The following is a 25,811-nucleotide window of genomic DNA, read 5'->3' as shown; positions in this document are numbered from 1 at the left end:
GCAATCTAGTGGTCACCTCGCCTTGAATCTAGAACACCTACAATGCCATATACACAAAAAGGAACCTATGGAGAAGAGAGAATATCACCCCACTCTCAAAGTGAATCTGAAAAAACATCTAATAGAAGCGAACACAAATCAATGTTGAGATTGTAGCTAAGATGATAAGAGATCATGCACCCAAACTCTACAAGAGACGCACAAGGCACTTTAGTAAGTCAACCATTAGACTATCACTCCTCGCCCCTACACATGGAACCACTAAACTAATAGAAAGTATTCTATGGAAATTAACTCCCAAACTGGCTCCGTATCCCCTCCTAGAGGGAGAACACGTAGACCATGGATAACTACAATTTATACAATAGCATGTACCAGATCTTCTAGTGTATGTATATTTGGAATGAAATATATTTGTGTGGAATCTAGAACCAAATCTAGGAGATGGGTGTCCTTGTATCTTGAAAACATGTCCAACTTGACTACTTGACCTCCATCCTTTCTCTTCTTTCACATTTTTTCATTGTCTAAAATGGTAGAAGAGGGCAAGTTCTACTCCTTTGAACTCTTAGATTTCTTTTTATGATTTTTAGGATTTTTCTTGGATCTAGTTTTCTTGGTTTTACATTGTTTTATGGATTCTTCTCACCCTCACTAGAACTAGAGGAACACAAACTATTGGAACTATCAAAAAATAAAGAAAAATTTATGTCATCCTCAACACAAACACACTTTTTTTGCACTTGGATTTGCCTTTCTACTTGATCACCGACTTGAGAGGAGAATGGATGGCCTCACACCATCTAGAGTGAGCCTTACCAAGTGCATAATCCTCCATGTGATTCACATATTTTAGGTCATAGGAGTACTTGATCATTCCTTTCATGCACGTGTCAAATCTATAAATTGGTATCTCTACTTAGGTCTGACAAAATCTCTTGACTCCTTGGAAAAGGGCTTTGATACCACTGTGATAGACTTGAACAATATAAGCTAAAGATCAATAGTAGCACATGAACATAAACTAGAGATAATTAAACATTATAGAGAGAGAGAGAGAGAGAGAGAGAGAGAGAGAGAGAGTTAACACAAAACTAAGGAGTTCAATAACTAGATGCACTTTTTCTAAAGGCTGGTGCCCCTTCCAATATTTATTTTGTATTGCTTCACAATGGTACAACTCTCCTCTTCTCTCTCCCTCTATTTAAGTTTTATTAAGTTAGTTACAATTTTTGTTTGTGTGTTGCTATTGATCTTTAACTTGTTGTGTCCAAGTATATAAGAGCAGCATGCATAATATTTACTAAATACTTTGACATCCCCTCTAACATCATGAGTGCCGAAAAGTGGATGTAGAATTTGGTAGTAATATATGCTCCCACCGTAGTTACTAGAAATTGGAATGGGAATGAGAGATGCAAGGACATCAAAGACAAAAGCGGCGGGCTCACTCATTTTACTGAAATAGTTTAGAAAGGGCTTTTTAAAGATAGATTGTGTAAGAAATGTTTAGAAATCCTTGAAGAAACGACATAAGAAAAACAAGAAATGGCATTTTTAAGATATATTGTGTATGAAATATTTAGAAAAATCCTTGAATAAATGATAAAAGAAAAATAAAAAATGGGGGACTTTCACTACAAGAGGTTGTGTGCTCTTGTGACACTGTTAGCGACGGAAATACACTGGGTTTTTATAACCCCCGGCGTCGCTAAAACCGTCGCTAGGAGAGCATTGCTATATGCGTCGCTAAAAGCGTCGCTATATAGCGACGCACATAGCGACGATTATAGCGACGTTTACACATAAGACTATAGCGACGCTCATAGCGACGCTACAGAGCCATAAATAGCGACGCCCGAGAGAATTTTTTTTTGGGTGGCAGGGCATTGAATGCCCTGCCACCCATCAACCATATTGTACTTGATTCACTTTTTAAAAAAAGTGCAAGGGTAGATAATAGACCCAAAATAGTCACCCACAAGACGCATTGTTTGCAAAATTGACAATTGTACACATCATAGGCAAAATGAATTGATTGGCAAATGTAATAATGACAATTGTACAACATCATAGGCATAAAGAATTGATTGGCAAAAGGAACTGCGGTGACAAATGTAATAATATACATGGTTCAAAAAGACGTATAAAATCCGTCTCATGATACATAAGCTATGAGAAACCCTAAACTAATGCTATCTAGCTACGGCTAAACTGACGTCGTCTAGTGAGACGTCTCATCGCGTCCAAGCGGCGTATCTGTCAGATTCTGCAAAAAAAGACAATAAGACAGCTTTCAGTAAGTATAAACATATAACGACATTTATAAAAGAATACAAAAAATAAAAAAGAGTAAACCCTAATACTAACCATGCTTCCGCGAGAACTGAGAATGTCCATCAGGGCGTTTAAGCCCTTCCTGCCTGCGTACTCGCGCTCGTACGGTGTGGGATCACGTCCTGTCATCGACCACTGTCAAAACATACAAAGATTTCATTATGTTAGAATTAAAAAACTCATAAGCCCTAAACTATCGAACATAAAGAGCAATGTGAAAACACTTACAAAATCGGTCTCAAATGATGCCCATCCACTGCTCCCCAAGTGGTGTGAGCTCCCTGCCTCTACTCGCGCTCTGGCTGCATCCTTTTGTTGCTTCCACTTGTCAGGATTCTCGCGCGCTGCTTTCTTCATATTCTTCCAATCTTCTTTGGCCAACCAATCTGGCCTGTTCCACCCATTCTTGATTGCTTTTTGCACTTCGGAACGCTTGTGTTTGCAGTATTCGCGCATTCGAATCTTCATCAGGTCTTCATTGAAGCGCTGATCCCGTGTTGGAATGGGAAACTCATCATGAAGTATGCTGATGACTCTGTTTTTTAAATCACTTGGTACTTCACTCCATTTGTTTAGTATGTAGTGTCTAAACAGCTGAGAGCAAAGACCATGCATGCGTGAGATCACCTTCTTGCCGTCATCATCCATGATGATGCCGCCGCTGATGTCGACGGAGTAAGACAAGCCCTCTGGCCGGTGACGCGTGAACCTGGGTGTCCCGGCAGGGGTCTCTAGCGGCGTGTCGATCGGGGTACGGACGTCAGGTGTCTCCACCGGCGTCTGGGCCCCGAAGCGAGGAGTGTCGAGTGGGGTGGCTCCTGGTGGAGTAGGTAGAGGTGTGTAGCTTCTAGGAACAGTCAGCCGTGCAAAACCTGGCGTAGATGGCGATGCTGTGGCTGGTGTGGGGGCGGGCAAAGAAGGGGAGGATAAAGAGCCTCGTCAAACACGAGGCGGTGTGGAGACATCGGTGGCGGAATCCCCACAACAACCGCCACCGCCACCACTAGAGCGCCGGTGTCTAGACGAGTGTGAAGCTCGTCTCGTCGACGCCGAAGCTTCGGAGTGCACCGAATGCTCCGAAAGAGAGGGAGATGCGGATGGAGTAGGAACGCGCGATGATGCGCCAGAGCGATGACGCTCCACGTACCACTGTCTCTGCTGCGGTGACAAAGAAGAAAGAAACTCCTCATCATCCATACCTGCATTAAACACACGAATATTTAAACTTAATATTGAATGAATAGAGTAGACAATGACGCAAAGACCATTAAATACAATGACGTAATGACGCATATAAATACAATGACGCAATGAATTGAGTGATAGAAGAGGCAAGTCGAAAACTCAGAATTTTCAATCAAAAGATGTGAGCGCGAGTAGAAAAGAGCGTTATACACCATGGAAGGTACTTAGAGAGCCAGAGCTTTTACAACACGGAGCAAAATTGTTCAAATACAATATTTGTGGCTTTAAGAGATCTCTCTGTCATCCTCGCATAACTCAGCATAACTTCCTATATCTATATAGAGCTCTCCGTTTAAACACATATCCTCTATTTCATTTTGTAGCTCCTCTGCATGCACCCCATATAGAGTAGTAGCATCTTGATGCTCGTCTGGCACCACCGCAGCGGCTTCTGATTGAGCATCTTCTCTGATCTCCTCCATTGATGTCGTTGTGATTGGCACATGGTAGCCTTCATACGTCCTTGCACTACGAGGGGCTACCTCTATGACGTACCACCAGTTTGATGTAGACTTTGTAGGATGAAATATTACCTGCCAGAGCCACATAACTTACATGAGAGCTTTCAAGCGCATAACTTGTAAAAGGGGGATGTTAACTATTTACATACTTACTTGTTCACAATGCTCGGGTAGTACGAAAGTGTCTCTTAGGTCAGTCCATTTCTTAGTAGAATCCACCTCAAGAAAACCAGACTCTCCTCTACGCACAGTAGCGTTGCGACCCTCCATGATTATCTTGAACCATTGCACGTCAAACAAGTCGACAAAAAATCCTCTGTAATCGATCCTCAAAATCTCTTGCAGCGTGCCGAAGTAAGTGAGTTTTGCCACCACAGGATCTGCATCAGAGGAACTTCGTCGACTAGACTGTTCAAATTTTGCCATGATTCCACAATCTTGAGTAAAACGCTTTTTGTCGATTCGTTCCACCCATAGCCAGGCCTAAGCGCTAATTTCGAGCTTCCCTGGCAAAATCCGACCATGTTCCATCTATATGTTTCCACGCTACGCAATCTGCAGGAATTCGTAGCACACCATCCGAAGATTTATTCTCCTCATGCCATGATGCTAGGGCGGCCATGGACTTACATTCGAAGAAATGCTTGATGCGAGGAAGCAGAGGAAAATGTCGCAAAACCTTTTGTGGAATTTTTGTCCCGTGGAGATCTACTCGATATCTTTTGGAATCACATTTCGGACACTTCTCCATGTCTATGTATTCCCCTCTGAAAAGAATGCAGTCATTAGTACAAGCATGGATAGAATTGTAATCCATCCCCAAGTTTCGCAAAATCTTTCTTGCTTCATCTCGGGAATCTGGCATCACATTGTCAGCTGGTAGTATGTGCTCTTTCAGCAATCTACACAACATAAAAATATGATACAGTTGTGTAAAAATCTATGAGATCATTATACATTTAGAGTTTTATTAAAGTAAACTAGTTGTAATAGATCACCTGAAAAGCGCTGTGACGCTAGTGTCACTCCATCCAAACTTTGCCTGCATGTTGAGAAGAACCAGGAGTGCTTTCAATCTAGACATACGTGCTCCATTATACAATGGCGTATTGGCTTCACTTTTCATATCATCATAGATAAGCCTTTCTGAATCCATGATCGTCTCGATCATTTCATCAATCTCGGGCTCAAACATTGCCTCGTCGGGAATGTGCTCTGCATGATCATCCCCCGAGCTGTCAGAGGCTACATCTTTGGCCTCACATATGCTGCTTGACCAAAGCGCCTGCGAACACGTCTATTGGGTTGCAAGATTGCTGCTTGTTGGCCAGCGTCAGAGTCCGACGAGTTATAATTGGCAACAACTCGATCTATAATAGATGGATCGAACTCGCCAAATTCGCGAACGTGCTGCAAAGAAACACGTCTTGTCCATCGCACAGCATGCTTGCATTGATTACAAGGACATAAGACCCTCGTTGAGAGATAGGTGTTTCGGTTGGACAGTCCCACATCCTCGTCGCTACTCATAATGAGGATAAAAAACTTATAACCTGGACAACAAATTTAATATTCTATTGGCATTCTTCGTCCTCTCTCTCTCTCTCTCTCTCTCTCTCTCTCTCTCTCTCTCTCTCTCTTTACCTCACATTCTCTAGTCATGTCCAATCCCCGCACACCTCGGTCTAGAGGTGCACGGGGATCAGAACCACCGGGTTATAATCTCGTCTTTATTGGTCAATACCTATATTTGTGGGTACAAGAAATCTACACACCCACGTCTACATGATACTGCATGTAGTGGACAAAACCCCTTTGCCTCTTCTCTAGCTGTAGCACTTCACAGCATCTTAACATCTTTTCACAGTAGATCTTTTCACTGTTCGTCTAACTCTAAACCCTAAACCGTAAGTAATTCTTGCGTGGACTCGATCTAACGTAAATAAGCGTAAATCTAAATAAACGTAAATCTAACTAAAAATAAACCTAAATCTAATTTAATGTAAGTCTACATCTAACCTAATCTTTAACGTCTTTTGGGATAGTTTCCTACGATGTTAAAACTCTCTTCTTCTTGTGTGTGTGTGTGTGTGTGTGTGTGTGGGTAAACCTAAATAAACCTAAGTCTAATCTAATATAACATAAATCTAAATCTAACGTAAATTATGTTATATTAAAAACAAAGAACTAAACTAACAGGGATGATAAGAACCTTAAAACTGATTTAACACATAATTTTTCACATAACTCGGCAAGAGTTGGCATTCTCATCACTAAAGATGTGAGAGTTAACTTCCGGCGGTGACGCTGCCTCATCTCCATCCACATCTGACGACAGCAATTGGCCCTTTAGACCGTTCTTGCTCTTGTTACTAACTTTGAAGTTGCTGTTGAATGACTAGAGGTTGTCTAGATAGTCATTGTGTCGGGGATGTAGTGACTCTTGCCGCCCTGAAGATCCACCTTCTTCCCTATCTTCTGAAGACATTTCACCAGTACTTTTGGATCGACGGAGCCCACCATGAGTGAAGGCAACAATACCCTATATTCCATTGAGGGCTTTCTTCACCCGCTTCATGCAGGCATCGCAGTCTATTGAGACCTAAATCTAATCTAATATAACGTAAATCTGAATCTAGCGTAAATAAACGTAAATCTTGTTAAAAATAAACCTAAATCTAATTTAATGTAAGTCTACATATAACCTAATCTTTAACGTCTTTTAAGATAGTTTCCTACAACGTTATAACTCTCTTCTTCTTGTGTGTGTGCGCGTGTGTGGATGTGTGTGCCAATAAAAAGAGATAAATGGTATAACCTTTCTATCACCCATGCCAAGTATGATAGATTGATTATTCCATTTCCTTCTTGAATAATAGGTCTTGAGTTCAACTCCTCGTCGGCTAGATCTTTAGGTCTTTTAATTTTAATTAGTTTCCTACGACGTTAAATTAGTTTCTCTCTCAATGTGTGTGCGTTTTTTTGGATCGTATGCATGTTTTCTCTCTCTTTTCCTCTCTCAATGTGTGCGTTTTTTGTTTATGCATGTTCTCTTTCTCTTTTCCTCTCTCAATGCGTGCGTTTTTTGTTTATGCATGCTCTCTCTCTCTTTTTCTCTCTCAATGTGTGTGTGCATTCTTTGTTTATGTATGTGTGTGTGCGTTTTTGTTTTTGTTTGTACTCTCTCTCTCTCTCTCTCTCTCTCTCTCTCTCAAAAACACTATGTGTGTATGTGAGAGAGAGAGAGAGGGAGAGAGAAAGAGGGGAAGGGAACATGAGAATGAGGAGAGGGAAGGAGCATACCTGGCTCTCCTTCCTCTCCTCGTGTGTGTGTGTGTGTGTGTGTGTGGAGAAGAAAAAGAGAGAGAGAGAGAGAGAGAGAGAGAGAGAGAGAGAGTGAGGGAAAGCGTTACCTGCTCCTTGCTTGAGGGCGCCGAAAAACTCAGATATGAGATCTGAGGTTTTGGGCGCGCTCGGTTATTTTTTTAGCCCAGCCGGCGTCGCTATGAGCGTCGCAAATTTCTTTGTAAATTTGCGACGCTCATAGCGACGCCGGGATTTTTTTTTTTGAGCGTCGCTGTGTGAACGTCGCTAATATGAATAGCCTCTTGTAGTGTTTGGAAACAGTTTTTCCAATCAAATAAGCCCCAAATGGAGTTTCTTGGTAACTATATATGGCTTGCATATATCTACACACAAGCATACATCAATGTAAAGATCTGCGTACTAGTTCATATCGTAACTCCAAAGATGCAAGGTAGACTCAACCATAATAAAGCTTAGCACTAGTAGAGGCATTAAGGAAGAAAGATCAACACAAAAATATGATAGTTGATAGGGCATACGAATTGGGACATTATCAGCTTGTCATACCCTAGACAAAAACTCACAATTGTAAAGTGTGTATGTTTGCTATATGACTAAAAAATACACCTAGAAGAATCTAGGTTCATCCCAAATTTTCCTCTAAAGAAAAGTGCAAGGTATACACTCATGGTATAAGCCATCCACAAGACAATATAAGCACCACCTTCATCATGCACACTATTAACTAAATAATGTAACATCCCAAGCAAGAACTAGGTACTAATATATGCTCCAGCACACCCATACACCACACACACATGAGCATATATATATATATATATATATATATATATATATCTTTCTGTATAAAGGACACACACATGAGAATATATAGATATATATATTTATCTATAAAGGACACACACATGAGCATATACATATATATATATATATATATATATATATATATATATATATATATATATATATATATATCTCTTTATTTATAAATGACACATGCATATATATTTGATTTTTCTCGTAGATTGACTTTGGTCTCTCTCTCTCTCTCTCTCTCTATGTGTGTGTGTGTGTGTGTGTGTGTGTGTGTGTGTGCGCGCGCACGCGTGCGCGGGCACATCGCATACATAGCATTGTGGTTTGACTTATATGGATTTATACTAGAAAGATGTGATATTTTTAGTATTCCCTAGCTGCACCCTCACCAACCTCACACATTTAGAGATTCGTAAAATTATTAGACATGGTCTCATCTGGCTATATTCTAGGAGGACTTGCCTATCTCTATCACATTGGTTGGAGATAAAGATGGTTTTTATTATCTTGACCATCTTGTTAGTACAGTAGATGATGGGTTTATCTCACACCCACGGTATATGTAGACTCACCTATCTCATGGCATTACATGTGTTTTTTATCACCAATGGACCTCATCTCACCAATTAGAGATAGACTTGTCCAAGAAAGAGGCGTACCCCCAATGAGATATTATGTTGGGCTTTTAGGAGAGATCTAGTGATAGAGGAGCATTATATCTGCCAATTCTCACCATACTATGAGATACTCATTGCTTATAGAAGAAGGGATTTGTCCACTTATTCCACATATTAAATTACTACAATCAAAAGTGTCTAGGTCTCTTCTTGCTAGAGATATTTAGACTCAGAGAGACTACTCTAAGGAGTAGAGAACCTACACATATAGGATCCATGCAGAGTCAGATCACTACTCTTTATAGTGAGACTACTTGACATGGTCCCCTAGAGGAGAGATTATGCTAGGTTTTCTAGAGAGTGTGAGAAATAGAGGATAATTATATCTACCAATGCACAACATACTATGAGTTCCACGTGTGTTTTACATAGAGGGTATTGGCCTCTTTTCTTGTATCATGGATAACTATGATCAAAGGTGCCTACATCTCTTCTTGTTGGAGATTTGTGTACTCAAAGAGACTACCCTTAGGATCACATGACCTACACATAGAGGATCCATGTAGAGTCAAATCACTACTTTTCACAGTGGGACTACTCAGGATGGCCCGCTACAAGAGAGATTATGCCAATTTTTCAAGCAAGAGCAAGAGACAGAAGAGCATTATTTACGCCAATGCAGATCATACCCCAAGCAATTTTATTGCTTATACATAGATAACTTTGGCCCTTTATCCCACATCATACATTACTATGATTAGAAGCGCCTTACTATCTTCTTGCTCGAGATCCATAGACTTGGAGAGAGAACCCTTAGGAGTAGAGTACCTACACATAGGGGATCCATGCAGAGTCAGATCACTACTTTTTACAGTGGGACTACTCAAGACGGCCCACCACAAGCTACCTAGTCACACCCTCATTTGGTATTCTTCTTGATAAGCCATGCATCTTGGTTGCTCATGATTCTTGTGTGGATGTGAGATTGGAGGCTACCGAGCATCATTGAGTGACATCAAGCATGCCTTCCTTGAGAGCTAACCACGGAGGACATGGAGGACATACTAGAAGACCAATTAGAGACCTCATGAAATGAGCATCATTGAGTGACATCAAGCATGCCTTACTTGAGAGCTGACCATGGAGAACATTGAGGCCATACTAGAAAGACCAATTATAGAGAGTCATGGCATGATCATCATTGTATACTTTCTCCATTATGCACTTCATTAGCACATATATGATTGTATCCCTCTCCATATTCTTTAACACTAGTCCTATAAAAGAATAGCCACTTTTGTGGCTTTAAAAGGATTTTGTAAAAAAATAAGTCAACATCTATTTAGATGTCTAAATAGAAAACCCACTCAACGAAATATGCCCATTATATAATATGAGTTGAAAAAAAAATGCAAAGAAAATAAATCAAGGCTAGGGTTGAAGTTGTGTTTGCATGGCTGTCTCTAAGGACTAATTTGGTAAAATGCACATAAATTCACTAAATTGACTTGAATGGTAGACCAAAAAAACATTTAACATACTCAATTTAACTTATTTGGAAAACCCTCAATAGGTAGGTAATGAGCCTATCACACGTTGGAGAGGGGGAATGGGGAACATGCCCATCACAAACACAAGGGCCTCTCTATAGCTGAAGGTATTCACAGCACCCCTATCCTCTCGGAAAACACCTTCAAAGAAACACTCTACACTAGCGGACCACCGCGTGCTCAATTGCCACTACTCACACACTCTACAAACCACCACACAAGATTCACCTACTACCACTGCCTGTCTCCACCCTTACACACACAGAGACACTCAATCTCACTCTCTCACTCAAAACACCATCGGTCCGGGGGGGCACACACTTCCACATAGCCGGCACCGAGGAGGGACATGAAAGCAAGAGAAAGAGAAGAGGGGAAGGGGAAACAATAGCACGGGAGGCAACTGTGTCTTAATTGCACTTCAAAAAACATATACACAGGCTTGCAATGCCATCACCATGGTCAGTTTCAAGCAAAAGTTACAAAGGGGCTAGCTTGCTAGAGAACTCCACTTTGCAGGCTTCAAACCGCATTCCGCAAGGCCAAGAAAAAGCCCCAAATTTGATTCATTTTTTACTTTTATAGGGGGGTCCTTTAATTTGGGAATTTTACAATTTAATTGGTCCACTTGGCACCTTGAATTTGGCAATTTTTGGGAAGGGGTACCGCCTTGCTCTATCTCTCTCTTCTTTACTCTTTGCACTTGGGGGAGGAAGGGGGGGGGCATTAGCAATGTCACTATCGCCTCTTGGCTTTTTTTTTTAAAAAAAAAATTTACCTTTCACTTTTACTCTTTGGAGCTCCTCTTTGTACTTTTCCTCTTTTCATTTGGTCCCCTCTTTGGTTCGCCCGGCCTTTGCTCTGCCCTTGCTCCTTTGGTCTTCCCTTTTGTCCGGCCATTTGGCCTTGCTTTGCACCATTTGGAGGCCTCCTAATTCTATCTCTCTCTCTCTCTCTCTCTCTCTCTCTCTCTCTCTCTCTCTCTCTCTCTATGCTTCCTACCGCAGGATCCTTCTCTTACCTGAGGGGGGAGGCAATAGCGATATCGCTATTGCCCCCTCTCTCTTCTTTAAAATTTTGGGACCCCATGGGCCGTGGGAACTACGGGGCTCCGTTTGACGAGTCGTGTGGACGGCTTCTAGAGCACGCTGAACTCTACATTCTAGAGCTTTGACTTGGCATTTTGGAAATCCTCATCTGCCACCCCATCTGGACCATTCCGTTGCACTTTCGGCCTATTAAGTTGTGCACGTATGTCGCACGTGTCAATGCAAAGAACTTGCCGATACACCGTGTGCGAGCGACAAATGGCTCCAAGCACACAACAAGCCTAAACTAGTAAGCTCAAAGAAGGCGATGGTGTGTCACTCACCGCTCTACGCTTGCTTCGTGGAGGATTCCTTGCCGCGAAGAAGAAGGAACCGCCGCTTCGCCACGCCCAACCGCTTCGTCGCCACCGTGCCGTCGTCGCAATGCTCGATCGCACTCTCTCTCTCTCTCTCATGCATACACACACACACAAGGAGATGAAGAAGAAGAAGATGGAGATGGAGCAAGAGCACTCTTCTATTGCACAAATGAGAGAATGAGTGAATTTCAGGTTTAGTTGACTTTTATATGAGCTCTCCCCATTCACACTTGGGCGCCCACACTTAGCCAATCTTACCCAAACGTTATACTTTCAGTTTTAGAGTGCGCCTCTCATCGGCGATCACTCTTAACCATTCCTATTGGACCGACAAGCCCGATACCTGGCTCTAGAAAGTAAATATCACAATGTCCATCGTAGGTGATAGGGTGTCTGTGAGCTGTGAGGGTTAAAATGCCCCCCTTCCTGATGTAGATTCGGTCCTCGAAAGCTATTGAGTTGAAGCTCGTTCGTCAAGGTGGAAGAGCATTTGAGATGAATGTCGTTAGCCTTCTTCAGTTACTACAAAATCAAACAACATTGGCACAGTAATTGCATTCTCATAAGCGATTAAAAAGCATATGCAGTTTTAGGCAGACAAATTGATTGGTAACAAAATTTTAAACAATTTGTCAGCAATAAACATTAAATTGCAATATAATCAAATGCATAAACAGATGTAAAGGTAAAAAATTAAACAAGTCTGGGGTCGCTAATTTAACGATCGAAAGGCACTAGATGAAGTCGTGGAGCGGAGCGTGGTCGACTCTCTCACACACACACACACACAGTGACCTTACATAGTACAGTACACAGAGAACTGTTAGAAGGGTTATCTCCCAATACCTTAGTATTCACAAAGTATATGTGAGTATATACAAAGAGTTAGAGGTAAGTGAGTTAGGCGGGCGGCCGGCCATATCCGCATAAGAGGCCACTTGGGCTTTAATCCCAACAACCTCCCACTTAAAGTCCAATGTGGCACTTTAAGTAATTGTAAATCTATGAACATAAATGTACAAAGATTTACATGGCTACCATCTATCCAATGCCCAATAACTCACGACAATGCACAAAGCCCTCTCCTGGAAGTCCCTTTGTGAGTAGATCAGTAGGATTGTCCTTGGTGTGGATCTTCAGCAGTTGTATCTGCTTGTCTTCAAGTACTTCCCTAATGAAGTGATATTTGACATCAATATGCTTAGTCTTCGAATGGAACACTGGATTCTTTGCCAATTGTATAGCACTTTGACTATCACAATATAACTCTAGCATATCTACTTTGATTCCCAAGTCTGCAACCAATCTACCAAGCCAAATAGCTTCTTTGCATGCCTCATTTGCTGCAACATACTCAGCTTCTGTAGTAGACTGCGTAACACAATCTTGTAATCGAGATCGCCATGATATGGCACCTCCAGCCAATGTAAAGACATAGCCTGATGTAGATCTCCTCTTATCCAAGTCTCCTGCATAATCTGAGTCAGTGTATCCTCTGACACTCAAATCCTGACTACCATAGCATATGCGCATACTCTTTGTATGTTTTAAGTATCTCATGATACCTTTCACTGCCTCCCAATGTTTCTTGCCGAGATTTGACATATATCTGCTAACCACTCCCACTGCAAATGCAATATCCGGACGTGTAGCAATCGTTGCATACATCAAACTACCCACTGCAGACGCATATGGAATCTTATCCATTTCAGCCTTTTCTTCCTCAGACACAGGACAATCTTGTTTGCTAAGTTTCACATATGGTGGCAATGGAACACGCAATGCCTTTCCCTTCTCCATATTGAAACGTTGCAAAACCTTGTCAATATACTCTGTTTGAGATAACCAAATCAACTTCTTTGATCTGTCTCTCTCAATGCGCATACCAAGTATATGACTTGCCTCACCCATGTCTTTCATGTCAAACGATTTTTCCATCTTTGACTTCAAAGCTGAAATTTCTTCCAAGTGGTTACTAGCAATCAACATGTCATCCACATACAAAATAAGGATCAGCCAATTGCCATCCTTAGCCTTCTTTGTATATAGACAGTGATCGAACTCACTACGTTTGTAGCCTTGAGAAAGCATAAACTGGTGGAACTTATGGTACCATGCCCTCGGTGATTGTTTTAAGCCATAAAGACTCTTTAACAACTGGCATACCAAATGTTCCATGCCTTTCTCAACAAACCCTTCTGGCTGCTGCATGTAAATTTCCACATCTAAATCACCATGCAAGAACACTGTCTTGACATCCATTTGGTGCAACACCAAATCCAATATAGCAACCAATGCAAGAAAGCATCTCAATGTAGTCATCTTGACCACTGGAGAGAAGACTTCATCAAAGTCAATGCCTTGTTCTTGCTTAAAGCCCTTGGCAACAAGCCTTGCTTTGTACTTTGGCTGACTATCATGAGCGGTGATCTTATACCTGTAAACCCATTTACAAGGTAGAGCCTTTTTGCCCTGTGGTAATTTAACCAACTTCCATGTCTGGTTTTTATGCAGAGCTGTCATCTCTGACTGCATGGCCAACTGCCATTTTTTCGAGTCAACCACTTGTAATGCTTCCTTGTAACAAGATGGTTCTCCGCAATCTGTGAGCATGACATAATTTAGAGATGGCACATAGCGATCAGGTGGTTTGGAGACACGCTCAGAACGTCTCACCACAATTGATTCTGCCTCTCTAGCCACTATAGGCTATTCCTGAGCCTGACCATGCTCTCTTGATGTGCTAGCACTAGGTCCATCTTCCCTGAAGACAACTCTTCTGATCTCCTCTGTCTTCTCTGGCTTAGCGTGAAACTTGGCTTCATTGAAATGCACATCATTGCTACGAATAAGCTTTCTGGACTCAGGATCCCAAAGCCGGTAACCCATCTCGCCCGATTCTACGTAGCCAAGAAATATACACTTCTTGCTCTTTGGTTCTAACTTATTTCTGAACTCCTTAGGAATATGGCTATAAGCTTCACAACCAAAGACTCTGAGATGCTTATACAAAGGTGCCTTGCCTATCCATAGCATCTCGGCCACTGCAATCTTATCCAGAACCCTACTAGGAGACCTGTTGATCAAATGGACTGTTGTAGCCACTACTTCCGCCCAAAATCCATCAGGCAACTAAGCATTTGACTACATGCTTCTGACCTTCTCTTGTATGGTCCTATTCATACGTTCTGCAACCCCATTCTGTGAAGGATTATATGGTGCAGTAAGTTCCCGCTTAATCCCTTTTGCTTCACAAAAGTCTTGAAAAGCTTTGGAAACGTACTCTCCACCATTGTCAGTTCTCAAGCACTTCAGCTTCTGACCACTCTGATTCTCCACCAGCTGAAAGAATGTCTTGAAGACCTTGAGCACCTCATCCTTGTGCTTCAAGAAGTAAACCCATACTTTGCGAGAATAGTCATCTATGAATGTACAAAAGTACGCTGCTCCCCCTAGTGAAAAACTAGGCATTGGTCCGCATAGATCATTGTGTACAAGAGCTAACCGTTCGTCCCTATGATTCCTCTTTGATCTGTGCGGTTCCTGTGTTTGCTTACCATAAACACAATGCTCACAAAACTCAAAATCTTGAAATGAAAAGCCAGGCAAATAACCATAATGAGAAAGTATTTCCATTCCTCTTTTTTACATATGTCCCAACCTACGATGCCACAGTGACACACTTGGCCGCTCAATCACATTAATTACATGGTTTTTAACCTCTGAAACATGTAAAGTGTACAGAGTTCCTTACTTGCTGCCATGTGCTACAGTCATCGAACCTTTGGAGATCTTCCAAGCGCTGTTCCCAAAAACTGTCACATAACCCGCATCATCCAACTTCCGTGTACTAATCAAGCTCTTTCGGATTGCTGGAACATGTCTGACATTCTTGAGCCATAAAGAAGAGCCATTCTGAAACTTCAACTGCACATCTCCCACTCCAAGTATGTCACAAACCTGCTCATTGCCAAGTCTGACATAATCTTTAGTAGCCACATATGATGTAAACCACTCTTTGTGTGGAGAAACATGTAAAGATGCCCCTGAGTTGATAATCCAATCACTCATAGCATGTCCATCCTCTGTAGTCAAGAATACAGAATCAAGATTGCTTGTAAGGAAGATGTCACCAGCTGCTATACCAGAATCACTGTCTGAACCAGATCCTGTGACATTCACCTCTTCAATCTTCACTGAACTCTTCTTTTCATCTTGCTCAGAACTCTTTGTTTTTCCTTTTTCTTGTTTCCACTTCGTACAGTCTCGCTTCATGTGACCCTTCTTGCCACAATGGTAGCATTCTATGTCATCCTTTGACTTCGAATCACGAGACTTACTTCGGTTTTGTGCCTTCTTACCCTTCTTCTCTTTAAACTGTTGTCTCCCTCGAACGACCAAAGCACTATTGCCTTTGCCTTTGTCAATGTTCTTCCTGTTCACTTCCTCTGTGAGCAAGCTGCCTTCTACATTGGCACTTGTAAGACCTTCTGGCGCGACAGAATTACTTAACGCTGTACGAAAAGTATCCCAACTATCTGGCAAAGTGATTAAGAGAAACATAGCCTTCACTGAATCTGGAAAGACTATCTCCTGTGCTGTTAACTGGCTGAAAATTGTGTGAAATTAATTTAGATGATTTGACATGGCTGTCCCTTCCTTCATCTTCAAATCCACCAATTTCTTGAGCCAGTAAACCTGAGAAGCAGCACTTTGTTTCTCGTACATACCACATAGCTTTTGCCATATGCCATACGCTGTAGTCTCTTCTGCTACGTTGAAGTAAACATTTTCTGCCAGTGTCAGCATGATTGTGGAACAAGCTAACTCGTCAAGCTCTTCCCACTCATCTTCAGCCATACCTTCTGGTCTCTCCCCTTTGAGCTTCAATGGCTTCACTTGTTTTTTTTGCACCAAAACCTACCAAATCTGCTTCTTCCAGAATGGAAAGTTTGTGCCATCCAGCTTCTTTATGTTGTAAAGAGTCTCACTTTGAGAAGATGCCATATCTGCCAAACTGCTTACTCTTGAGAAAAATCCGGCAGAGTTTCCTCTGTAAACTAGCCTCTGTACACAGTAAACAAGCTGTAATCAACAAGCTGAACACCTCTCCTCAGGAACTGTCAGTATTTTGAAAAATTTTGACAGGGTCTCCCCTGTGAACTGAGCTCTGGGAACCAAAAGATAGCTCAAAAAAAAATCATAAATAGCTGACCAGTGACAAATCTAAAAAATCTTTGTAATATGCTATCCTATAAGCATACACTGTCTCCTCTCTGGGCCATGGCAGAACCTGTATCTGTCTCAAGACTGAACCCTAAACAATGCCTCAACGGCCTGACGCATAAGATGCAATCGAGTGTCTACACAAAGTCATACATCCTAAGGGATAAAAGTCGCCGAAGAGGATGCGTGTAGAGGGAAACTCCGGCAACCTAATCCACCTCACACTGGGTAACCCAGCCCCCAGTGCTTGGCTTCAAAAAACCTCATACACGACCCTCTCAGATGACTCAGCAAACTGCCCAGAACTAGCATACATCCTATAATAGACCAATCACTGTCCTATGACCACTGCGGCGGTCTGTCTGCTAGCGTGACTCACAACTAGCAGACCCACAATCACAGTACATCAATCTACAATACATGCCAGTGGTGTCAAGCCGTCGTATGGCCACACCTCCCCTGGAACCTGGCAAGCACAAGAAGTAGCAATGCAGACTGCAATATATATATCTGATGATATATATGTGTACCTGGTCTATAGATGATGCTCTGAAGACTAATAAGTGATGTATGTCGATGCCGATATTGATGTCGACCGCCTCCTGCTTGCCAATCTACACAAGACGGATTTCTTTGCGGCTGAAATCTATCTTCTGCTGTAGTGCACAAAACGAAATTCTGAGGGCATAAACGGCTTCGAAAGGGAGGTAAAACCCCAAGTCGCCTGCTGGAAACGCTCCCGGAACGCCGAGTGTGAATTTTCGAACTCCGGATCCAGAATCTGCCGGAAAAGTGCGCGCGCGTGATTGCGCAAATCCGCATTGAACCAAGGCTCTGATACCAATTGAAGTCGCGGAGCGGAGCGTGGGTCGACTCTCTCACACACACACACACACAGTGAGCTTACACAGTACAGTACGCAGAGAACTGTTAGAAGGGTTATCTCCCAATACCTTAGTATTCACAAAGTATATGTGAGTATATACAAAGAGTTAGAGGTAAGTGAGTTAGGCGGGCGGCCGGCCATATCCGCATAAGAGGCCACTTGGGCTTTAATCCCAACACTAGAGATCGACTATTAATACCATGGGTAAGATTCTTAATTTTCTCTGTTCAATTAAGTTGTTTAATTGCGAGAGCCAAGAATTTCATGTTCGAGGACTACCTAGAGGCTATACCTAGAAAACCTTGTAGTTAAGCTACAATAAAAGAAATTTCTCATGAAATCATCGCCTGACTGATTACCTTCTCTTTGACTCCCCAAAGTCTTTTCACAGTGATTCAATTTTGATGTGTGTGCTTATTTTGTATGCCTTGGGTTTTTTGCTTTTCAAGGAAAAGCGCCCACTCTGGGAACCTCTAGGGCTCTAGTACCATAGGCGATACATGTGAGTGAAGTACCCAATCAAGCTAAGATTTCTCTTCCACCTTAAGGTTTTACATTGTGGCACTTTGATTTTTTGTTTGTTCATTTTCAGCATTTTAATTTTGTAACTTTGGGGGGTCATATATCACTGTTACACCTCCCCAAGCTCTTCACACTAGGAAACCCCCTTTATAATCCTTAAGCTAAAGGTCAATAGGGACTAAGCCCACTAAAAATCCCTAGTAAATTTCACACAATGCTGCCTAAATCGGATTAAGAACCTAAGTAACCATTGATTATTATGAAGGCATTCCCCATGGTATTAAGAGAAGATCTCCAACACCTAGCTTGGTCAAACTAGCTTAGTTGGACTGCTTGATTTTTAAACATAAACAAGTGATTATGACAAAAAATTACATTGAATTTAATGTTTGATTCTAAGAAAATGTGCCGGATATTATGCTACCAATCACAATCAAAGCAAAAAAACATGGATGCAAAAAAAAGATAAGGGCAATGCTAATGGACAAGAAACCCCTGTTTGTGTTGATGATCGCGCTTGATTTGAAAAGTGGATGAGAGAAAGATTCCATGAAGGTCCAAATCCTAACAGCAGCAACACGTTCCTGTACACACTAAGAAACACAAAGAATACCTCTAGGAGGCACATCAGTGGAAAAAAGTAACTTTGCCAGTCACTCAACTCTAAAACAGAAACACTCCTATTATACTAATTCTGCCTACCCTTCATCACTCGAGTGATGAGGATCAAAGGTGTTTTATGACATAGGTTTCTGTTTCAGTGTACCGGATGTGAATGTGTAGGTCTGGGTCAATGTTTTGACTTTTGTTGTGGATACTTGCTTGCTAATTTCTATTGCTCTTTATTATTTTTGTTTTTTGTGAGTATAAGGCTTTATATGTACATTCCCTAAGATTGGTGATTGAGAGGTCAGGGAAAGAAGGTTGAGAGGGAAGCAAGTGAATGATGGATGTTAGCAAACACTCCCCCCTTCCTTGGATAGATCATGCCATTTGAAATGAGCTCATCACCCTCTGAAACCAATTGTTCCAGTATGTAATAGGTGGGGATTTTTTCCAGTAGTTTTCTATTACCTTAGGTGCCTCATCGAGTTGCAAGGGTGGTAAGGTACTCTCCCAGGATCGGACTTGAAGTGGTTCATTAGGTGATTCTTGAAAAGTGGGAGATGTGGATTCCTTTGTAGCTTTATGGAGGTCCACTATTGTAGGTGGAAGCTGTGGAGAAGCTTTTACCTCTATGGATGCATTACATGAGGAGCTAGAAGCCTCATGGGACTCCCCCCTTCTTGAGCTAGGTGGAACAAATTGTTCTTTCTTTGGTACCCAAACTAGCTCTAGAGCGGGTGTGTAGCATTCTTTGATTTTTTTCTTTCCGCAATTGTCGATATGTTTTGGAGCTACAGGATTGGGTTCATATGGATCAGGTGACAGGTAAGAACACAATCTACGTTTTGGCACCCAAGTTTGATCATTTCCTTGATAGTAGCCTTGGGCTTCCAATAATTGTTTAGGGATCGAGCGCCACGTTTTCTTACATTTTGTGGAGCAAGTGGAACGTTTCTTACAAGGCTTCTGTTTTTTAGCACTAGCTATGGTTGCTAAAGAAGCTTTAGGGACCCACTTGTATGTTTCCTTCATTATATTAGGATGAGTCTTGTCAGAAGCTATATGCATTGCTTGTAGCATATTTAAGGCTACATGCATTTCATCCCCCTTAGGTGTTACCCAAGTTGTCCCCCTATTTCCCCAAGTATCTATGGTTGCTGCTAGGTGGACCCAATCCACATTGTCTGACTCAATCATCCCAGGTAGTACATCCATATAAGGAGGATCTTCCCCAACATCAGTGTTTGCTTTACACGTGTAACAATACTGCAATGGGGCCGAGTGAGCTGTTGTGTCAGATCTATGATCAATTATAAACCTATTTCCTAGAGGATGTGCTCGACCCATCACAAGATCCACTCGAATGACAGAATCTTGGAACTGTAGGTAGACATGGTTTTTGGACCAGTCATGCACCATTTTTGCTTCCCTCATGAAAGGACGTCCTAAGATCATCTCCGATGCCATAGTGTGTTTGGAGAAATCCATAACAATAAAGGTAATCCTTATTTTATGTCCAAAGACCTTGATCTTGAGATCTTCTAGCATCCCAATAGGTTTAACAATAGTTGGCCATCTTCACTACTATGGTTGTGGTCGCAAGGTGAGGTCTTCCCATAGTTTCCCAACAATTTTTTGTCACAATGCTAACCCCAGCACCACCATCAAGGATTCCCTTCACAGTTAATCCCTTAGTAGTGATTGGTATGGTCGCATTGGATTCATCACCCTCAAAGTATTGTCCCAACTTGTTAACATGTATTTCTATAACAAGGTTCTCATCTAGGTTGGGTTGTGGATCTAAGTGTTCCTCCTCTATTGGCATCTCCTCAGATCCATCCATCTGTCCAAATTGTGGTAGCCCAAACTTCAGTTCTCCATTGAGGAAGGCTCAAAGAGCTGAGACTAGCTCAGGGTCTTTATGTAGTTTGGACATGATGGTGGTTCTAACTTCTGAAGACATGAAATCCATCAATTTGGAAATGTTTAACGACACCTTTTGGAATTCAGTCCCTTGACGTGGGGAAGATGGGATCTCCATTTCTTCGGTAGGATCAAGTAGTCCCTCTGTAAACATTCTTTCCATCAAGAAGTGAGTACGCCCACTTTCCCATGACTTTAAGTCACTTTCTTCTTCGATGACACTAGGTATTTCTAAGGGTCTATGGACTTGGTGAGGTTGTTGCTGCGTAGGGAACATGGTGTCTGTAATCTGGATCTTCCTAGGTGCTGGTTCTAGATCCCTTTGGGTATCTTCTACCAAACTCCTTAATTGCTTGACTCGCTCAATCTCCTCTATAGGGTTTCGGTAAGTTCCTATCTTCTTTTTGGATCCTGGCCATTGTGGCTCATGAAGATCTTCCTTGTTGGTTTCTATGTTAGTGGTCGTTTTGGTCTCCATGGTTTCACCTGAATCATAATCTTCTTCAGCATCGTTCATATATACGGGGTCATCACCGGTCCCTATGTTGGTCTTTGAACTGGGGTCTGACTTCGCTGCTTTTTGCGTTTCTTTCTTCGTGTTTTCTTCTTTTTCTGAGATTGGGCAATTGATGCCATGTCTCTTTCCTCAAGGATATAGTTTTCTTTTTGGAGCATCGATCGTGTGAGTACGTTTACTGGTACCGCAGGTGTACTTTGTGATGGTTCTCGGTAACTTCAATCAAGTTTAATGGCGTGATCTTCGGTGCATTTGGATTATTTGGACATTGGGCAATCAAATGATCTATGCCACATTGATTACACATGAGTATCGGCATTGTAGACGTGCTCGCTTGATTGGTTTGCATTAGTGTGGCATTATTTTGTAGCCTAATAGGACAATGGGCTACACGATGTGGACCTCCACACTCTTAGCATTGAAGAGGTGGTCTCTTAGCAGTGTAATTGATATTTCGGCCTCCTGCCGCAAGAGCAGCTACTTGATATACAGATTTGACTTGTCCCCAATAGTCCTCCATGTAGTATTGTGGACTTTCTTCAAGCACATCTATCCCATGGGCGATATTAGGATCTATATCTTCCTCACAGCCTTCCAAACAATAAATAGATGACTCACAACCCACTTGATTCACATAAGTGATTCTCGAATGTGGTGGTTGCGTTCCTAGCATTGGAGGTGGTAAGGGTGTTGTTTGAACAACATTTTGGGCCCTAGGGACCATGTGTTATGCTGTTTGCTCAAGAGGTGGGGCCGGCATCAATGCAGGCAGTCGATGTGTGTCTGTCCATGCTAAGGTTGGTTTGTTGGCCATTGCGCGCTTAAATACTATGCAATCCTTAGCTTGATGAACATACCACCCACAGGCATTGCAGATTCCATTGAATTTTACTCTAAAAGTAGGGCATTCACTTGTACTATGCGGTCCATAGCATACTGAGCACCATTGTTGCTCCCTTCTTGGATACATATGATTGTTTTACGGAGCACGATTGTCTCTAAGACTCTCTTGAATAGCCTTGGTGAGATCTGCTAAAGTCATTTCAGATATCTTGGGCTCCTTAGCAATAGGCTTTAGGGTCATTGGTTGATGCCCTGATGCTTGCGAGCTAATAGATTTAGTCTCAACAGACACTCTTTCTCCTTGAATCATTAAATTATCCTCCAATTGGATCGTATTGGTGGTGACTGCTGCCCAAGTGGTGATACCTCTAATGAGTAGGCCATTGTAGATATCCTCATGTCGTAATCCCCTATTGAATCTATCAAGCAATTGGTTATTGTTGAAGCGCTCATTTGGATTACAACGAGAATTCAAATGCTTCAAGCGACTTATAAAGTCTCTCACCGACTCTCCTTCCTCTCGTTGGGCTTTTTGGAGCTAAGAGGCTACACCCCAAAGCACTCCCTCTCGTATGTATTCTTTTAAGAACAGTCTCCTAAGAGTAGGGTAAATCATTTTTTCTTCCACCCTTAGGGTTCTACACCAATCCCCAGCCTTTCCACTTAAGGTTAGGCTTAAATCATTGCTCTTATGTAGGTTATTGTGTTCCCCTAGAGAACCGCATATTTTTTCAAACACTTCGATATGATTTCTCACATCCCCGTGTCCACTAAATTTTTGTGTGAGCTTGGCTATTTGTACTACCTTACTTCTAGGCTCTCTATCAGGTGTGTTACGCATATTCTTAGCAATAGATCGACCTATAGCTTGAGCAAATGTTACCAAGTCACCTAAATGAACAGGCACCGTGGGTGAAGGCGCTCCCGAGACTACATGTGGAGTAGGTATTGGCATTGGGCTTGGCGCATAGGAAGCCCTTGAGTTCCACGTTGGGTACGATATTTTAGCAAATGGTGGTCCATAGTTCATATGGGTGGCCCTAGGCATAGCAGACGTCGGATGTGACATGCTAATGCTAGCCGGTATAGTCCCATGGAAATAAGAATGTGTGTATTGTGGTTGTGGAGCATAGGTAGTTGAAACAATGGGAGGGGAAGGGACTACATGAGTGTGATGACCCATAGGTGCATAGGATTGGTACACACTTGTAGGTACTGTTGCAGGCATTGAGCTACCATGTAGTGGTGCTTTAATAACAAATGAGGTCAATGGCGTGTTTCCCCGCATGTCCATCATTGGGGTAGGCATGGTAGACGTCGTGTCATCAAGGGAAAGATGAGCTAGACTTGGAAAGGTGAAGCTATCACTTGTGGGCTCAGATTGTAATGAGACCCCTGGAGAAACAACATATGGGGGATCCATCGGACTTACCGAGGGAGTCTCCATTTGCGATAAGGTCGGTTGTTTAGCTTTCTTTGTATCCAAGAATCTCGTGAGACCCGTTGAAGGCATGTTGATCCCATTGTTCTGTCTCTCTAACTCAATGACCCTATGGATGACCTCACAAACTCCTTGTTGTTGATCCTCCACACTAGTAGGGCCCATTGTGGATTGTAGGACATCTAACCAACCCACGTGATAGGTGTGATCTATGTATAGCTCGGTCAGAGTTTCCGTTTTTAGTTTGTACTTCCAGTTCTCATTTAGGAACACTCCATCTAGGATTGAGGTGCTAGGGGTGTCCTTTGAGCTAGATGCAATGTTGCTTTCTAGGGGTTGGCCCTTAGCGGTTGCTAAATCAGGAGCACTTGATTGATCTCTTAGCAAGTATATTGACATAGGAGATTTTGCTTTTAACTCTCTTCGTTACTCCGTCTTGCGTAAGCCCTCAACTTCCTTTTCCCTCGCTGCAAGGATATATCACTCAACCTCTTGCACTTCGGTAAGGCTTCTACCATCAGGTAATATGACCTCGGAGAGAAATAACTCTGAAGTGTCAGGAGGTGGAGTGAATGAAGTATTCACGTGCACATTCTCTAATGGTATAGGGTCTACGTTTGTCACGAATGGAGAATTTACTTCCCCACCCCCCTCATTTACATCATTAGCTCCATGTTTGGAGTGAGTGGCTCTACTAAAGGTTTCCTTCAGGCGGCTAAGCACACTCGGCTCAGATGGAAGACCCATGGCATGCATGTATTGTCTCGAGCTATTGGGATTAGGCATTGGGAAACCCTCCATGATGTCGTAGTCAGAGGAAGAGTCACTAGCCACTATGTTTGGATCTTGGTTTGTACTACCTTGGGTCCCCGCCGAGGGTCCAGAACCTAAAGTACGTGGATATTGAGAACTCGCGTAAGTCAAAATTCTCTCTAGTTGCTCCATCTCTAGCACACGACTAGAGCGCAGATGCATGCTCCTTTGGCACCCTACAAACATCGGCAAATAACCTCGAAGGTTAACCGCTTACCTTTTTTAAGCCTCCGTGTTCACTCGTTTTTTTATGTTTTTAATGTTTTTTAATGTTTGATTTTTTTAATTAAAGTGTGTGATTGCTCGAAATGAGAGTATCACTTAGAGGGTCGCTGTATGCTTTACAGCACAATTTTCAAGCATCTGACGTTCCGTTGGTCTTCAAAAAATCGATTTTTAGCTACGTGTGAAGCTAAAATTCGTTTTTTTAAAAGGCGACTGAGGCCTAGGCCTGAGCGTGAGCTTGGGCTTGGGTTTGGGCTTGGGTCTGGGAGATATTTCCGATCCCGGTCCTACCTTTAAATTTTTTTTAATTTTTTTAATAAAAAAAAGGATAAGGTCGCCGCGGCCTGCGCGAGAGCACACACACTCTATCTACCTACTTCTAACTAATACACCTACTGTTACACACTAAAACACTCTATTAACTCTCACAGATCTACTTCCTACTTACTGTACACAAAAAACTAACAACCTTAGTACACAGAGAATAAACACAGTACCTTTGAAAACTCCATTAACAAAGAAAACTAACAACCTTAATACACAGAGAATAAACACAGTACCTTTGAAAAGACCATTAACAAAAAAACACATAGTATAACACCAAATCCCTCTTCTCAACACACACACCCTCCTTCCTTACCTTTCCTACAATAGAAACTGCACCACAAAAGAAGGATAGAGTGCCATTCAAGCTTAGTGTATGGCAATCCCCGACAGCGGCGCCAAAAATGTGCGCGTATGTCGCACGTGTCAATGCAAGGAACTTACCAATACACCATGTGGGAGCCACAAATGGCTCCAGGCACACAAAAAGCCTAGTCTAGTAATCTCAAAGAAGGCGATGGTGTGTCACTCACCGCTCTACGCTTGCTTCATGGAGGATTCCTTGCCGCAAAGAAGAAGGAGCCGCTGCTAATTCTCCACGCTCAACCGCTTTGCCGCCGCCACGCCGCCATCACAATGCTCGATTTCACACTCTCTCTCTCTCCCTCTCTCTCTCTCTCACACATACACACAAACACAAGGAGAAGAAGAAGAAGAAGATGGA

Source organism: Adiantum capillus-veneris, chromosome 3 (assembly GCF_014529385.1).
Source record: "Adiantum capillus-veneris isolate H3 chromosome 3, ASM1452938v2, whole genome shotgun sequence".
Taxonomy (NCBI): domain Eukaryota; kingdom Viridiplantae; phylum Streptophyta; class Polypodiopsida; order Polypodiales; family Pteridaceae; genus Adiantum; species Adiantum capillus-veneris.
Note: the sequence above shows the minus strand (reverse complement) of the source record.